Genomic DNA, 17,282 nt, shown 5'->3' on the forward strand with positions numbered 1-17,282 from the left:
TCTAAAGCAGGAAGTTCCTGAATCTCAAATCTCTGGAATCTGCCAATGTTCCCTCTAGAAAGATTAGAAATTATTCTGTGCTTTTGTCCTCCTGCCTCTTCTCCAAACATCTGTTGCTGGCCCTTGTCAGAAAAAGGATGTTGAGCAAAATAGACCCAGCAGGACTCTTGTCATGTTATTTGTCATTCAGATTTATGATTGAATCATCTTCACTTCTTTAATATTAATTTGGATTCCACTTTAAAAATCCACACAATCAAAGTTGTGAAAGACAAATTTCATTTTTACAATGACAATATTTTTGCTTTTCATGCCTTTGTCTGCTAATGCAGTGTATTTGCACATAAATGGAAATCTAAGTTCAAAACAAAGACTAGTCAAAATGGCTCATTAAAGACAGTACTGCTATTCAAATTCTATCTGATTTCCCTCTGAAGAGACACTCATCTCACAACTAATCAAAGGTGTTGGCACAATTTCATGATGCTTTCTTGTTCAATTGAATTATATTATCTCCAGAGTTTCTTCAACCACAGAGGACTTTTAAATTTTTAAACAGGTCTTCATTTTCAATCATTCTATCCTTCCTGAATTGATTCAGCTTCTCACTTTTTCATTTCTTTGTTTTTCAGCTGTCCCTACTCCAAACAAACACTTTCAAATCATCATTTCCTGAGCAGATCTCCACAGGATTTTTGGGTATTTAAACCACACAGACATTTCCTGAAAAAGCAGAGTGTTAGACATCCATTACTCAGAGAGCTGACAACACAGTACCACCTCTGGGAGGCTTTTGAGCTCTGAACTCTATCATTTGTATAGCATAAGAATACTGCAGTTACACTGCTACCAAGGCCTGCAGGGGTTTGGTCAGAATTGATTTGACCATGACTATAGATGCTGATATTATGTTGTAATGCTAATTTAAGAAACATTTTAAGAATTAGAAGAAAGAATTGTCAGCACCACTTTGTATATTTTATTTCTGGGCACTCTTAAAATTTGCTTGCTTAAGAATAAAAAGAAATCAGATCAGAATGATATTTTCTAAGATAATTAATGACATGATTAAATCCATGCAGACAGCTATTACAGGCAGATAATGATGGCACATAAAGGGAAAGCTTTCTTCACAGATCACAGCAAACAATGCTATTTGCTCCTCTCCTGTAGTACACTGCTGTGTCCCATATGGTGTAATGGCACACAACTCTTCTGTTGCTTTCCTTATACTCCTTTCTCATTCCCCCTCTCAGGTTTCCTATTTTATCTGACCAGGAGTTGCATTAGTGCCCTGAACACAGCATGTCACAAGCAAACAAGGATTCTTCTCACAGCAAATGCCCAAATACTCGGAAATTTCCAGTTTTTAGTATTTTAAATTCAGAGAAACGTTCAGGTGGAATTTAAATTTAAATTCAGCTGGAAACATTTTCAAAGTCACAAGCTTCCAAAATACAATACTTTCTCATTTAGGCATCTCTTCATATGACTGCTGAGGAGACTCATCAGAAAACAGGCTGAACACTGTAAATCCTATTGCTCTCAAGAGGACTGCAGTTCCATGACTAGTTTAGATGTCTCTTACACTGATTAAAATTAGCATTTAAAATACACACACAGGGAGTATTTTCTGAAAACGAATAGTCAGATGAAGGCTTTGTCTTGGTCTGCATTTCCACGTTTTACTGGTGAAGCTGCACCTGTTAAATTCAAATCACATATACTGCTCAGCAGGTTTTGCCTTCATCAGAATTTCTGATATAGACAATTTCCCTACAGAAGTGTTATTTTGCCTGATTAGTATTTGGGATGATCTGATGGCATTTGCTCCATCTACACAAGAGGAATAACAGGGTTTGGTTCCAAATGCATCTGCAGCCATAGTTGCCTACATAAGATGGTCCAGCCTGTGCTTATCATTAGTCTGGCTCATAAAAGGTAATTAAATGGTTCATGAGCCCTTCCCAACCCATCTAGAATTGGTGCTGACTTCCAGACAGGTAAACATAAGGCCAGACAATTTAAATTTAAGAAAAATGCAGTGGAAGTGCTGTGGCATCATTGAAAGCCTGCCATAGGAGCTCGCCAGCAGATATCCTGCATTGTGTCTACAGCACACTCCAGCTGCACTTTCAGTAGTGCAGACAGGGTTGTGTAAACAACTCCTACAGCAGAGGACATATTCCATAACAGGGATAAAATTACTCTGTAAGAGCCACAGTGTCCACTGGCTCAAAAAATTACATGAGTGTTATGCAATTGGCACAGCACAGGGCATAATGAGCCTGCTGCTCTCACACCTTCCACAGTGTCCACTAAATTCCAGCACTCATCTCCTTTCCCTATCACATTCCTGAAAAGAGACCAGAGGATAAAAATGACCCTGGGCAATTTTATTGACTTGTGCATTTGTATTCTTGTGACAACATGGCTCTAAGTGGCACCTTCATGTTTATATTCATCTTTACTTTGATCTTTCTGAATATTACTTAGAATTACTTCTCTCTCGTCATCATGTCTCTTTTGGCCAGTGCAAATCCAGAAATCGGCAGGGGGTGGGGAGTGCAGCAGGAGGTTGAGTGAAATGCAGCAACATGAAGCACTCTGCAAAATCTTACCAGTGTGAATCAATTCATACAATACCCTGATGAGCAAGAGACATGTTATCCCATTTTATGGGAGTCTGAGACACAATTTAAGTGACTTGCCTAAAGCCACAACTGACAGACTGGGGATAAGAGGTCCTGTCTCCCATTCTCTTCCATTTACTATTCTGATTTATACCTGCAAAAGGGAGGCATAGCCTGACTCAAGAAATAGCATTAAAGAGAAACCCAAAGAAAGTTTAGTGCCAAAATATAACATATGTTTTGCCTTGCAGAAGAGGATCAAAAATGTTTAAGCATCAACTTAGATATTAACAGTTAAAAATCTTTGTGGATTTTTGCAAAACAAAACCTCTGTCAAATACCTAAGTTCAGCGTAAAAATCAGACTTAAATTTTTATAGAGATCTGAAACATAAGACATCATTGAATGACTAGAAAATTGCATGCAAAATGGAAATCTGGATAGATTTTGCAAGTTCTGAGAAGGCAGTGTTGGATATTTCTTGAAGCTGGTACTTCCTGCATCACTCAGCATTTGTCGTTTGCTATTGGCAATATGTCTCTTACCTGCTATTAGTAGAGAAAACAAGCATACAAGTACCTGAAAAGACTGCAGCTGAGTTTCCTCGAACCACGTTCAGGAAATGCAGTGAAAGGATCAGGGCATCTGTTTGTTACCTTCACTATTTGGTAGTATCTCTTTATAATTTCTAAGTTCAAATAAGTGAATAATTCAGTTTCACAATATAGCAATGCCAAGTAATTTTTCCCAAGCCCCGTAAAATACTTGTTACAGATTTGCGAAAGCAAATCAATGATACAACTTCACCATTCCAGAATAAGGTACATTAGTACTGAACACAGTATGCTAAGCCAACAATGATATGATTCTGTTCCCATTTTACTCTCCCCTCTTCTTCACTGCCCCCAAATCCTTCTGTTTTTTTCTGAAAAACTAGAGAACATTTCCTAAGAAAAGCCATGGCCTTAGAAAAAACAACAATTTCTACCAATAAAGTTAAAAGAATATAAAGAGAAAAATTTCTGCTAAGTCTAACACTATGTACAAGACCCAAAACACTCCTTTTTTGAATAGAAGCCACTACATCCCAAATCTTACCTTCTGGAGGCTTCTATTGGACTTGTTCCTAGACTCAGAACTTATTCTGGCATGGTCAGACCTCAGAAAAGAGGAGGGTGTGCCCCAACTAGGAACATAGCAGCATTCTCACAAAATTTGTACAATTACAGAGAAGGAATCAAGCAGCACATGGCTAAAAGGAAAATGATTCAGAAGGAAAGAAAAGTCTCCAGGGAAGAGCAAAACTAAAAATCAGTCACACCTGTTGTGGTCTTCCTTCCCAGTATCCGTGTTAGGAAATTAAAATGATTTTGCAAATAACTTCATTAAACTAAAAGCTTGTGTTCTGCAACACTTGTCCTTAAAATTGCCGTTATTGTGTCAAACACTTCACATTTATCTTTAGCAGCTTTCTTGACATCTCTTCATCCTAACCAGTAAAGTGGTACCTTCTCCAGCTGACCAGCCAAGGGCTGGTGCCCACAACAAGGAGCCACATGGGGACTGCAGCCTGCTACAAGTGACAGGAGAGAGGTTCTGCTGCAGGGGAATGACCCAATTCCTGTTATCACAAAGAATGGAAGATACCAAGATCCCTTTCTTCAAAAGCCTACAAGATTTCCTTTTAATTAAGAAATAAAAGAAGTTGGACTGCTGGAGTATGTTTGTAGCCGCTGAGCCTCTAACTCAACTTTCTTCCCAAAAGAAAGGAAGAAACATAACTAACATAAATTATGGTTCTTAACTGCCTCGGGAGTAATTTTATCTGCAAAGAAAATGGCCTGCAATAAACCCAGAACCCACTGGAGACTGAACAGCGTTCCAAGGAGAGGAAATGAGTGATCCATTTCGCATTTACAAGCTACATCCTGAAGTAATCATGAGAAGCTTTTTTTTTTTTTTTTGCATCTTTTGAACAAGCCAGTCATTGATAAAAAAGCTCTGCAGGAAAAAAATGTTAAGTGCCTGCTAAGTTCAAGAGACTGGAGAAGGAAAAGGGGGTTTTCCTCCATGAAATTAAACATGCCTTTGCTCCCTAGCGATGGGAGAGCTTCCAAGAGACCGGGTGTTACACAGACTATTTCCAACTGAGCTGCACTCCTGCCATAACAGCAAAATCACGTGAAATTAACTCTTCGTATAAGAACTTGAAGTTGCATTCCCCTTACTCCTCAGAAAGCCAGGTTCCAGCTGTTCCATGAGATATCATAGGCAATTTGCAATAAACATTGAGCCTGCTCCAAAGATTTGTCAGGCAGTGCATTTTGTGTTTAAGGAACACCACCAAATATTATGAAAGCAGTATCTGCCAACACTTTGTGTAGTGCAGTCTGTGTTCCAATACCCACATACCTCATACACAATGTTCAGTGTCAGGCTTCACCATCAATTGGAAAATAACTTTCCCAAATCAATTCTGTCTTTCAAGTATGGTTTCCGCAGAACTTCTAAGCATATTGAATAAAAGAAAGACTTCCAACGCCTTCTTTTATAAGCAGAAAAAACATTTTAAGTAGAGTCAGTGATATGAAGGCAGGCAAGCACTCCACAAAGTTACAGAACACATCACATGGAAATACAGCCCTGCACCAATAAGCCTAGCACATTTAACTAAAATCAGTAAAAGAAACAATAATGAAATTGTTGAAATGGCCAATGAAAATCTCCTGAAATCATTGCAGAGACTAAAATGAAAATTTCCACATTTTTTAAAATTTTAAGATGTTTCTAATTCATTTTTTTTACATGGAGTAGAGGTCAGGAAACATGAAACTGAATGTACTTCTACTCATTAAAGAGAATTTGAGAGACAGACCTACAAGTTCAGCTAAGCACAGAAGACAGAGTGAGTGTGATGTTTTTTATACCTCACACTAAAAACACATGGCTTAGACATGTACAATATGATGAGACAGAAGTTCCCTAATGTTCAAATTAGCAGTGTTTACACTGCATGTGTGACTTCATACTAACAGCACTGATTGACAACACTTCTGCTCTGATAAAACATTATTTCTTATTTGCTAAGATTAAAAACATTTTAAATAATATTTCCACTTATCACAGCTCTTATTAGTGCTGCATTAAGGCAAAGGACAGGGCATGAAGTGTGGCAGGACATCAGATCAATGCAGAGATCACTGTCCATGACAGAGCAATCAATACACAACATGCCAAAGAAGCTGCTTTTTATTTCCATAGCATCTGACATGTCTCCCTACAGGGAAATGTGCTGAAGCACAAATAGAAACAACCCCCTCTCTTTCATGCATTTATAAATTTCTTTCTTTCAAAGTGACAGTCAAGTCATTCCTATCGTACTTCATCTTCTTCAGCTTCATCTCCAAACAATGGGCTGCTTGTAAACCACTCAGGGAATCACAGAGAATTAATTTTTTGGTGCATTAACATCTGCTCTTCCTTTCTTCAGTTTAATCCTAGCCTCAAACTACAGACTGTAGTGTCATGGCTACAGTGGGTTTATGAGTCATAAATTAAAAGGTTTCACATTTCATCCTGAAAAAAAAAAAATTACACAGGTTCTGCAATATTCCCATACAGAAAGTAAAGATTTCGCAAATACTTTCAAGGGAGCAGGTTTGCAAGAAAGAGTACATAGGTTTTAAACTAGAGGAATCCTCTCTAGTCCCCAAAATTTCTTAGCTAGGATTTCAGGAACCCAGCATTATACTGTAAGTAATTGTTATTTACTATTTTGTTCAAAAACTAACTAGGATTGCAAAATTGCATCAGTCACTGTCACTGATTGCTTTGCTGAGACTGGGCTAGCAAACCAGCTGCTTTTATTTCATACCAGTGCCTGGAAACACAGTTGCTGTATGTCTGTTATTCTGCCTGCAGAACAGCAGTCCAATAATCCCAAATACTTGAAACAAAGCTGGGTAAATATCTGGAAAAAGGCATCAAAAACCCAAAAGAGGAGATAAACTTTTGAAAACACTGCCCAAAAGTAATTTGATGGCCAGAAAGGGAAACAGCTAAAAAGGAGCTCCTTTATAAGATACACGTGCAATAGAACTTTTGGGGTTTGGAATTCTTGTAAAACTTTTGCTAATCCAGCCAGTGACCCAAACATCAGGCTAGGTTCCTTTAGTTTATTCATCAGAGATGTTCTAGTTCAGCAGTCAGCAGCAGTGATCACACACAGACTAAGAGAAGGAAAAAGAGAACAATATTAAAATTGTAGGATGAATATCAGTTTTTTTACAAAAATATTCGTCCACTAAGGTATGGGCAAGTTTTAAAAATAAATGCATAAAGAGACAATATGCATTAAGATTTTTTTTTGATTTCAAGACATCCTCATCTATACCTTATGAAGTGTACCCTTCACAGCCTGTTTCTGTATCCTAGCAAAGGCTGCACTTCAAGAGCCTCCAACAGCATTCATCAAGGAGGTTTCTTTAGCAGAGAACTACTAGGTGTTCTTGGAGCCTAAGAAACATAAGTCTAAGGCAGAGACATGTTCACAGCACCATGCTTCCCTTTCATTTTATCCCACAGGCCCCCTGTTCATGTTGGTCACCTTAAAGAACGGATGGTGGCATAAAAAATAAACTGAACACTGAATAAGGAATTGTGCAGCAAAGAGAGAAAAACCAAAACAGAAATACGCACACAAACCACCATTCACTGAGGCAGAATTACATCCTGTGCTGATCAAATGTGCACAGGGTATTATTAACATCAAAGCCATCAAGGACATGGTCTTCCTTTTCCAATTGCTCTTGTGGTTTTGTACTGACATACATTTTTCTGTTAGGAATCCACCAATCTAACTAGCTTTCATCAAGCAGTCATAAGTAATATTCACATATATGATATTTAGTGCTAACCAGACTTAAGGCCATTGATCTTGCATAAGGCAATTTTTGCTCAGAAAATCAATCTTAGTGAAATTTGCAGATCACGTCTCAGAGGATCAACCACACTGCATAATACTGCTACAGCCAGTATTTGTGATTGAGCCATCCTGACATACAAGACCACAATTTCTCTGCCTTCCTTCTTCTGCTAGATTCATTCACACAAGTGCCTCAATTATCCTTAATATATTGTAAGTGGACAGATGCAAATTCATGGCAACAAATAAGATATAGGAAACTGAAATCCCTGTTCTTACACCAAAGCATAAACAATAACCTCAAACATCAACACTACATTCCTGTGTGAAACATTTAAGCAGAACGCCAAACATCAGTGATGAAAACATTTCCATAAAACTGCTTTAGTTATTTACAGAAGACAAGTCTTTGATCTGAAAAGGATGCACTTTCCCTGAAAGGATTCACACATTGAACCACATGTGCAACACAACTATTTGCTTCTCAATACAAGAACATAAATAGTACTCTGCTTCTTTTCAGAGTAGCTGTGAGAAAATTATTTAGGGACTCTCCTTGAAATAAAATAGGTATGGAGATAAACATGGTCTCTTCTATTGAAGGAAAAAAAAATAAAATCTCAACACCTATTTATACTGACTAATTCTATTAATAGTGAAGAAAGCACAGACACTTTGTGAGTCACCAGTGAGAAAAAGTATTTAAAATATAGTCATCTCTGGGTAAGAGAGACAGATCAGTGTTATGCAGCCAGCACTACCCAGTTCCTAGAAATTCTTGTGAGAAGAGAAGACCAGGGTCTGGTCTCTCCAAGAGCTGCAACATTGTCACAAATTTTCTCTTCCAGTGGGCATCCTGACAGGATGTCTATTAGATGGAATCTTTCCATGGAGCAAAAATGAAGAATAATTTCTATTACGCCATTCCATTTCTACAAACTGCAGAAATTAGCACAGTTGCTATATTCCATTTTCCACCTAACATTTACAGGGTTTTATGTACACACAAGGGTCAAGTGCACTCATAAGTGCAGTTTAATTACTTCCATATCAATATCCACACAAAAGTCTAGGGGACTCCAAGTTTTAAGTGTTCTTATCAGATAACTAAATCAAATAACTAAGAAAAAGAATAAGCAGAGATCTGAAGTAACACCAAGGCTATAATTGTCAAATGCAAATGGAAAAATAAATGAAATTACACTATTTCTCTAAGCAGCAGTACCTAGCAATCAATTCCTCTGTCCACAAGCTACAGATACGATTTTATTTGATACATCCTAAGACAAAGGAGTTCCATCAGACATGCATAATGCCTCCGAAGCAGTTTAAAGATACATATACAATCCTTACCACTGAGACACATACTAGATAGTGCAGGAATTTCCATCCCAATTCACATCACAAGAGTTGTGTGGCACAGAGCTTGCCTGGCTCATTCCCTCCCATGCTTCCCAGGATGAGCACTGCAGCTCCAGGGCTATTCACCAGCTTTACAAAGCTACCTCAGGGCTGAAAGCAGGCCTCATCAATAGTAAAAACTCTCAAGTTCTGCAACCATACACAATTTGGTGGTACTAAGCATACAGTCCCATTTTCAATTCAAACAATAAATGATCTATGCTAAGTCAACTTCTCCAAAATCTAAGACTGTACTTTGAAACTAAATCTCCCCTCAACTGAACCAAAAAAAAAACCAAACCTACAAGAACCACCTCTCAGCTTATCTCTGCTCTATGCTTTCTAAACACCTTAATATTTACAACATGACATTGCCCATAAATTGACAAGGTTGAATCACACGTGGCTAAAGCTGGTTTTTGCCGAAGTTATGAAGCAGAGTGTGAAACAAGGCTGGCCATGAATTACAGCTTAACCCCAAAACAATTCACACAACACCCTGTGCACAAAGCAAAGATGTCAAAGCTGTCTGCTAAGTCCTGACCAAATTAGCACATCAGACAGCTAAAACTTTAGTTGCAATCCTTATTCTAAGGATTTATTTAAACATTCATTTTGTTGGTTTTGTTTTTTTTTTAATTCTGAAATCAGAGGCAATGACTTCAACCTCTAAAACAGGACAATAAGCATGTAAAAGCCCCACCTGAGCATGCAGGTAGTTGCATTGAAAGAAATTAATATCATCCTTCTCAAACCTGATTTAGAGACCTGCCCTTTCCCGAGCTTTTCAAGCTTTCCAATGATTTACATATTATAGGATCCAAATAGGGTTTATGCTAACTTATCATCCACCTAGAACCATGTCATAGCATTTGCAAAGACTTTTTTGCCTAAGTCCACTTTTATTATAATCACCAATGAGAAAATCTGGAATAGCAGTGCAAAATTTTTAGGTTTCTACTGAGATGTAGCTGCCTGAACTGTTTGCTTCAGATGTTATTACAGCTGTGACTTCATTTGTGTTCCACTCTTGGGTAAATGGGAAACATGGAAAAGTTTCTATTGAGTCAGCAAGATTCTTCTGTTTTCAACAACACATTTTAATTGCTCAGCAACATGCAATAAAAGTAAAAAAACTAATGAAAAATAATTGTCTTAAGCTAATTTCACACTCAGGATGTTGGCTGAACAATCATTTTGGTGAGACTTGAGGTGCGTTTGCCCCATACACAGAGAACATCAGCTCTCTCTATACCACTGAACATACACGACAGCTTGCTTTCACTTTCTCTATTAACAATAGCCTTGAAATTTGCTTCTTAAAATGAGATCATACTTCAAAGACTTTCCAATAATACTAGAAAGAAAAGGAAAATTACTTAAAGTTAAATAAGTACTAGATAAAATATGTAGTTAAATAAGTACTAGATAAAATATGTAGTTACACTGAAATGAATAAGTATAATACTCAAAGTATATTTAGACCAGTAGCGATCTCATTTGGTTCAATATTTTAATGGGTTTGTATTAGAGTAAAACATGCTGAGGTGATAAGTTTGAATTGTTAATATAATTTTTTACCTTGCAGGTAGTAAGACTTTTCACTATGATGCTTTACAAGTATTTATCTTGTATTTAACACGGCTTTGTTATGTATTCAATGCCACTACTGTAAGCAGTGATTTAAGTAAGCAAACTTAGCTAAAATTTTTACCACAAGCAGCAAATAGTTAGTTTTAGACACCAAAAATGCTAAAACTCACAGGTCCTACAGGTTAGTAGCCACATGAAAGCCTGTACAAATAAAGCAAAAAAAAAAAAAAAAAAAGATGGAGATGTTAAACTAAAGTTCTCAGTCCAATTTTGCTCATGGAGTTGTTAAACTACAGTTCAAATGTTCACTCCATTTTTTCTATGATAAGGGGGATTTTTTTTGTACTGTGATACCATGGAAATGCACATTCATAAGCTTTCCTTATCTGGCTGTCCACAAAGCTTCTAATAAAATGCAACCAATTAGAGACATGATAAGATCTGAAGCTGCTCCAGACAAATTTTTAAATACTTTAGGAGGCTATTTGAGGATTGTGCATCCAAAAAGTAGACTGAAAGCAAGAGGAAAACAGACTTGTAGTACATTCAGTGAAAGAGATTTCTAGTTTAAGAAAAGCAGTCTCCCAGAATCCATGGATGCTCAGTGTTTACTGGAAGAGCAGAGACCCCTGTAGATAGAAGTAATTACCATCTGCATAGCGCCAACCCCTATCACCCTTTTGTCTCACTTGGAGATGGCTTGGAGGAAAGCTGGCTGCTGTGTCCCAGCGGCTCAGAGGGGATGGCTGTGGAGGCTGATAGCATCCAGGCACAAATGACTGTTCCCTACTGGGATAATTCCCCTCAGTGGCTCTGGCGACTGCAACCCCAGTCAGGTCACACTGGCACCAACCCCTATCAGTGCTGTCTCTGCTTTTATAGGCACAGCCGTGACTGATGGAGACAATGCTCTGAAATGCACTACATTTTAGGGCGCTACCCTGTGATTCTTAAGTGAACACAATTCTAAGGTTAATTATTTAAGAGTTAAAAGAAGAGAACAAGCTGTGTCCTTATTCCTCCAAACTATGATTGCCACAGTGGGCAGCATTAAAGAAATATTATGTTTATATGGGTACATCAGGTGGCAAACATTTCCACAGACTTCAGAAAGCTTAAATATCAAACTAGAGATCAGAGGTTTTTTTAATGAGCCAAAAAGAATCTACAGAGAAAAATAGCCTTTTTCTTCCCCCATAGTAGCTGTCACATCCCTCATTTGGAATATCTACTGCTGTAAATGTAAGCTTTGTTAAGCAAAGCAGGAGTTGGTCTGAAAATTGTCAGCATGACAGAAGATCAGGCAGTTTGTGTCTGAACCACTGTTCATTGTTATCTGCTTATCTAGCAATCAGTAATTCCTTTTATCTACAGCACAAAACTATTCCAACATGAACTTTCTGCTGTCACTTATAGCACAGTTAGCAGTATGGAAGTATTTTCCAGTTAAGCCCACTTGCTCTGATCTCACACATCTTAGTAGCCACAGGTAAAAGAAGGTGGACTTCACCATTAATATTGTCATTTTCTTAATAAAACCAAGAAAACAAGGAATCAACTCACATAAACATGAAAACAAAAATGAGGACTCTTCTTCAGGCAACTGCTTAATTCCTTTTAATTGCAATTCCCTAAAAATAACCCTAAGCCCCGTATGGCACCTAAAACAGGTCCAGGGGACTTAGCTTAAATCACCCACACAGAAGCTCAAAGACAAGTGTACAGCTTTCCCATTCCTAACAAGGGATTGTGCCAGTGCTAAAGCTGTAAAAGCTGTACACTCCTCTCTTCAGCACACAGGAGCACTTTGTGACACTAATATTTTACATGATCAATACTAACAGGGAAGAGGGCAAAGGTCCCTGAGTTAAATTGTTCACTGCAGCCACAAAAGCAATGTCGACAGCTTTTTTATTTTTTTTCCCCTCCATCAAATTTACATCTCCTACTTGGAGCTGTACATTTGCTGGTCAAAAGGCAGATTCCTGTCATCAGAACAACTTTGATTGTCAGCACTTCTGTTGTTGTTGTTTGGTTTCAAATATGATAGAATTAGTTCTTCAGAATCTGCAAAGGTTAATGGGCTTGTAACATTCTCAATGAGCCCATACAGTTAAAAATTCCCAAACTGGTTGGATTACATTAACATGTATAACATTACACAGCATCTCTAGGCACCACAACAGGATCAAGTACTACGAAGGATTTTGAAGGTAAATATTGAGAAGAACTTCTGACTACTCCAAAAAGCAGCACAGGAAAAAGGAAAAACCACAGAAGTACAAGAATGCCAAAAAAGCAGTCAAACAAATGGCAAAATAAGTCTGGGAAGCTGTCTTTAGAGTTATCACAGGAAAGTAGCAGCCTAAAGTAGAATCCTGGTTCTGAGAGGTTAAGGCACACAAAACAACAAAACAAAAAGATCTAACAGCATCAAACTTTAAATTACTGACATTTTTTTAAACAATATTTCATTATGGTAATTCAATGACAAGAATATTTTTTGGCATTTGTTAGATGCAACACCATTTAATTTCAACAATTAATGCAGATGAGATCACATATCTTCAACTTCCTTATTTTGGAAGCCAAAATTCAAAATTACTTCTCTTCATTCTGACTTATTACATGTTTACAGTGAATTTTAAAAATCAGCTTAAATGCAAGTATATATTAAAAGAGTAAAATAATAAATTAAAAACTACACTCTCTTGACAAAGAGTACTTTCTTGCAAACTGTATCTGTATAAAGATGCACATTAAAGAGGTGAGTCGGAAAGAGACTCTGGCAAACTTGTTAAAAACCAATTTGTCAGCTTCCAAAAATGCCTTCAGGTGTTCCTCACAGAAAGAGGTGACAGCTACATTTAATGGGGTTTTGTTTTGAAAAAGTCTGCAGGAATCAACCACTTCCGCAGAATTGCCCTTCTGTCTTAATTTGCATAATTATTGTAATTCCAAGCATTTAGATCCATGAGGTTCAGGAAAGATTCCACTATTTCAACAGAGGAAACGAGCACAGACTTTGCACCTAACAAAAGTTTAACTGAAGTAGTTTTACCAAAAGACACTTCCATTTACTCATTACAAAGAAAAAGAAATTGTGTCACAATTTGAGAAAAGTAATTGGGGGATGGATGTGAAGAGTGGGGAAATCAAGTAAAGAAACCCATCACTATTCTGCTTTAGAGCACACATTTAATAATAATTTATCAGCTCTTAGGAGTTTTGTCTCCACTTCCATTCATGCCCTTTAAGAAAAATAACATCTACATTCTTACCAATTTTCTATACAATGTTCACCTATTCACATCCTTATCCAAACATTACAGTTGATTCCTTAAATATAGGTAGAACACCATTAATAATTAAGTGTATGTTTAAGACAGCAAATAAATCAAGATTTATAGACTCAGAGCCAATTAATCTTCACAAAAACTCTAAGTTAAATCACATTAGAATCTAGGGATAGCATTTGGGAAGTTGTGTACAGGACTGCACAGTAAAGCATCTAAATAAGAGAACTTATTTCTAGAAGGAAAAAATAAGGCAGCCCAATTTCTGGTGAGATACAAAAGAAAGAAAAGCATTTAGTCATAATAAGAGGGGACACAGCTCTTAGATTCAGCTGGGCAAAGCAACCACCCAAAATTCCTTAAATCACTCCTAAAGACATGAAACCTGTTCTTGTGAGATCCCTAAAGTTAAAATCACCCTCAAGTAACTCTCCAGAAGAAAAAATCTTTTTGATAACAGCCAAGAAAACCTGCCCAAACTACCAACTGATACATAATAACCCCATAGATGTAGCCAATCTACAAACCTATTAAATGCTTAGCAGGGGAAATCAATTCTGCATAAATTTCTATTGTAAAAAATCTTGATTATTTTTATGATTATTCTCAACTTTATCATCAAAATCAAATAGTTTTTTTATTCATAAATCAGAATTTCCTGTCAGGAAAATACCCTGAGTACTTGTTTATTTTAATTTTTATTATAAGTACTGAATTATTCTGACATTTGTCTACATGGGTGTCTCTCTACTGCTAAGTGGAATAAAGCAGTAAGCAGAAAAGCTGCTGTAACTCTTGCTGTAATGTCAGTGTAGGCAGTGACTGCAATTTGGGATGTAATAGAGTGCCAAAAATTTAACTCACTTATAAAATGCCTGACAGATAAATCAGGGCTTGGGCCATTTTAACTGTGATCACAGAAATTTATAGTCATGAAGTCTTGAAGCAAAACATAATTTATTTAATCAGGGATAAATTCTTTCAGATAATTGTCATAATATTCAGCCCCTGAAGAGAAACCAAAGCTGAGGTTCAGTATCAGCTGATATTATATGAAGACTTAAACAGAGAAAAGCTGTTAGAATATCAACACCACATAAAGATTTTTACTTATCTCCCAGTTAAGACAGAATGAACTCACATATGAGTAATAAGGGCTTGAACTCTGGTAAAATATATTTAACTAAGTGCTAAAAATGGCAAGAGGCTAGCTATTCCTATCCAAGCTACCTCTGAAAGCTCCACTTGATAGTTCACAGAAGATCCAGGATTTAAAATGGAAAAAATGTACCTTGTTTGTGCTCATATTTTTCCTGCCAGAACATTCTTGTAGGAGCATAAATGTTTTACTTTGTTTTGCTAGATAAGGCACAAGTGAGCTCACATGAGTCCTTCTTTATGGAAGAGAAGTAGCACACTGCAATCTCTGAAATAGACTGAACATTAAAGGCAGCCTGCTCTGGTATCCAGCTGCAGACACATCAGACCAATTTCAGTCCCCAGTAAATCTAGGCCATGTTTCACATTCAATGCCACCTTGCGTGGTGTTTACTTCATGACAGACTCTTCCTACATTTAATCCTCAAATTACCTTACTCTGTAGTTCTCAACCTGAAAATCCTGTAAATAGGGGTCAGCCCTAGTGTAGGCAGGAAGTTACTTCTCATTTTCACCATGCTCAAAAAGCAAAATTGTGGGAAAAAGGATTATTGTTCGCTATTTCTGTGGGGAGGAGGAAAACAAAAAGAAAAAGAGGAACGCAAAGCAAGCAGAGTGCAGATGAAAAACCAATTCCAGACAGAGTAGATAATCAAGCAAATAATTTAGAGGAGAAACATGAACTATGAAACATTAACAACATGCCAATGTTGGAGGATCTGGGACTGAGGGAACGCAAACCTACGCCATGCTTTTTCCTTTTTCAGTTTCAATCCAGTCACAAATCCTCATGGGCTACCCCAGCAAGAGGAAAGATGCATTATTTAAGGAGGTGCCAGCATGCTGCTGCTGGGAGGAGCAGGGAGCTCACACATATGGGGGTTTCCCTTTCTGCTGCACAGCACACCCAACCCTTCTCAGGTCTGCTCATCCCTGTGCCAGGCCCCTGCCTGTCCCCTGCCAGCATGACAAAGGTGACAAAGGTGTGGTTGGTGCTTCAGCACCTGATCCTGGAGTGCCCCAGCTCAGCCAGCAGAGCTGCTGCCATGGCCCTGCCCAGCAACTCAAATTTGGGCAGCCCCTCCCCAGGGCACCCCAGAGATGGGCACTGCTGTCACACCAGTGTAAGGCTAGTGAGAAAATAAGAAGCCTGCTTCACATACAGAACAAGCATATTTTTAAAGGAGGGAATAAGTCATTAAATGTGCCAGCATCCAATTAAAACTCAGCTTTTTCATTTAGTAGTAAATAATACTAAGTAAAAAGAACGAATTCAGCTACAAACAGAAAAGATGAGAGGTTGTTCTAAGCTTTGACACATACCTCCAGCCAGCCACCAGCAGCAATGTACCCTTTCCTCCTAAAAATCTTCCAAAGACCCTTGGATTACCTTGCACCATGAAGGTCATGAAGGCACCAAGACAAACTAGTTGCTTCAATTAGTGCAGGTCTCAGCACTAGCATTACTCTGCTATAATTTGTGTGCTTGAAAAATGAAATCCATTATTTTCCTTAACAGACCTAATGGATGAGTAAGATCCTTTCGGCAAATTCCAGTAATATTTTATAACCTTTTCATATTTTTAAGATATTGGCTGCTGGCAAAGCTTCTAGCTGGACAGACAGGCAATTCCCAATCCTGTGAGGACATGCTTCAGTACAAACACATTTTAAGTCTTCTTACTGAAGGACTGACTATGCAGGAGATCCAGCAATAGGCAGCTTTAGAAAGCAGTGCTGGATCTCAGCTCTCCAAGTGTGCTGGTCTGGTGTGCAAGCCCTGAAGTCAATCAGGAAGCAGAGCAATGCAGAGAAAAATTACCTGAGTCTGGAAAACTTTGGCAAGAGGAGCTACATCTTAAAGCAGGAAGCCTACAGGGTCTTTTCCTAAATTGACTTTTATTACACACACAAGCTTTTATTTATTTGATTAATAAACCCTAAAGTCAGCCTCAGAGGAAGTTTTTTATATGAACAACTCTGTGTATGCTTTACATGACAAATATTGATCTAAAAAATCATGCTGTAGAGAGATTGTTCTAGTACTCCAAAAATATCACTGCACTACAGTAAAAAAGGTATTGTTAAACTCTTAACAGAGGCATTCTGGTAGTTTATTTAATAGCACTTATTTAAATTGTTCAAAAGCGTGCCAAATGAGTTTAAAGTACTCATACACGGAATTTGTTGAACATCAGCAATGTACAGCTGCTCAAGGCTCACAGGCTGCAAAATCGGTAGGGAGCTATTAATGAAGTGGAGAGATTGCATGCAAGA

This window comes from Zonotrichia albicollis, chromosome 10 (genome assembly GCF_047830755.1).
Source record: "Zonotrichia albicollis isolate bZonAlb1 chromosome 10, bZonAlb1.hap1, whole genome shotgun sequence".
NCBI lineage: Eukaryota > Metazoa > Chordata > Aves > Passeriformes > Passerellidae > Zonotrichia > Zonotrichia albicollis.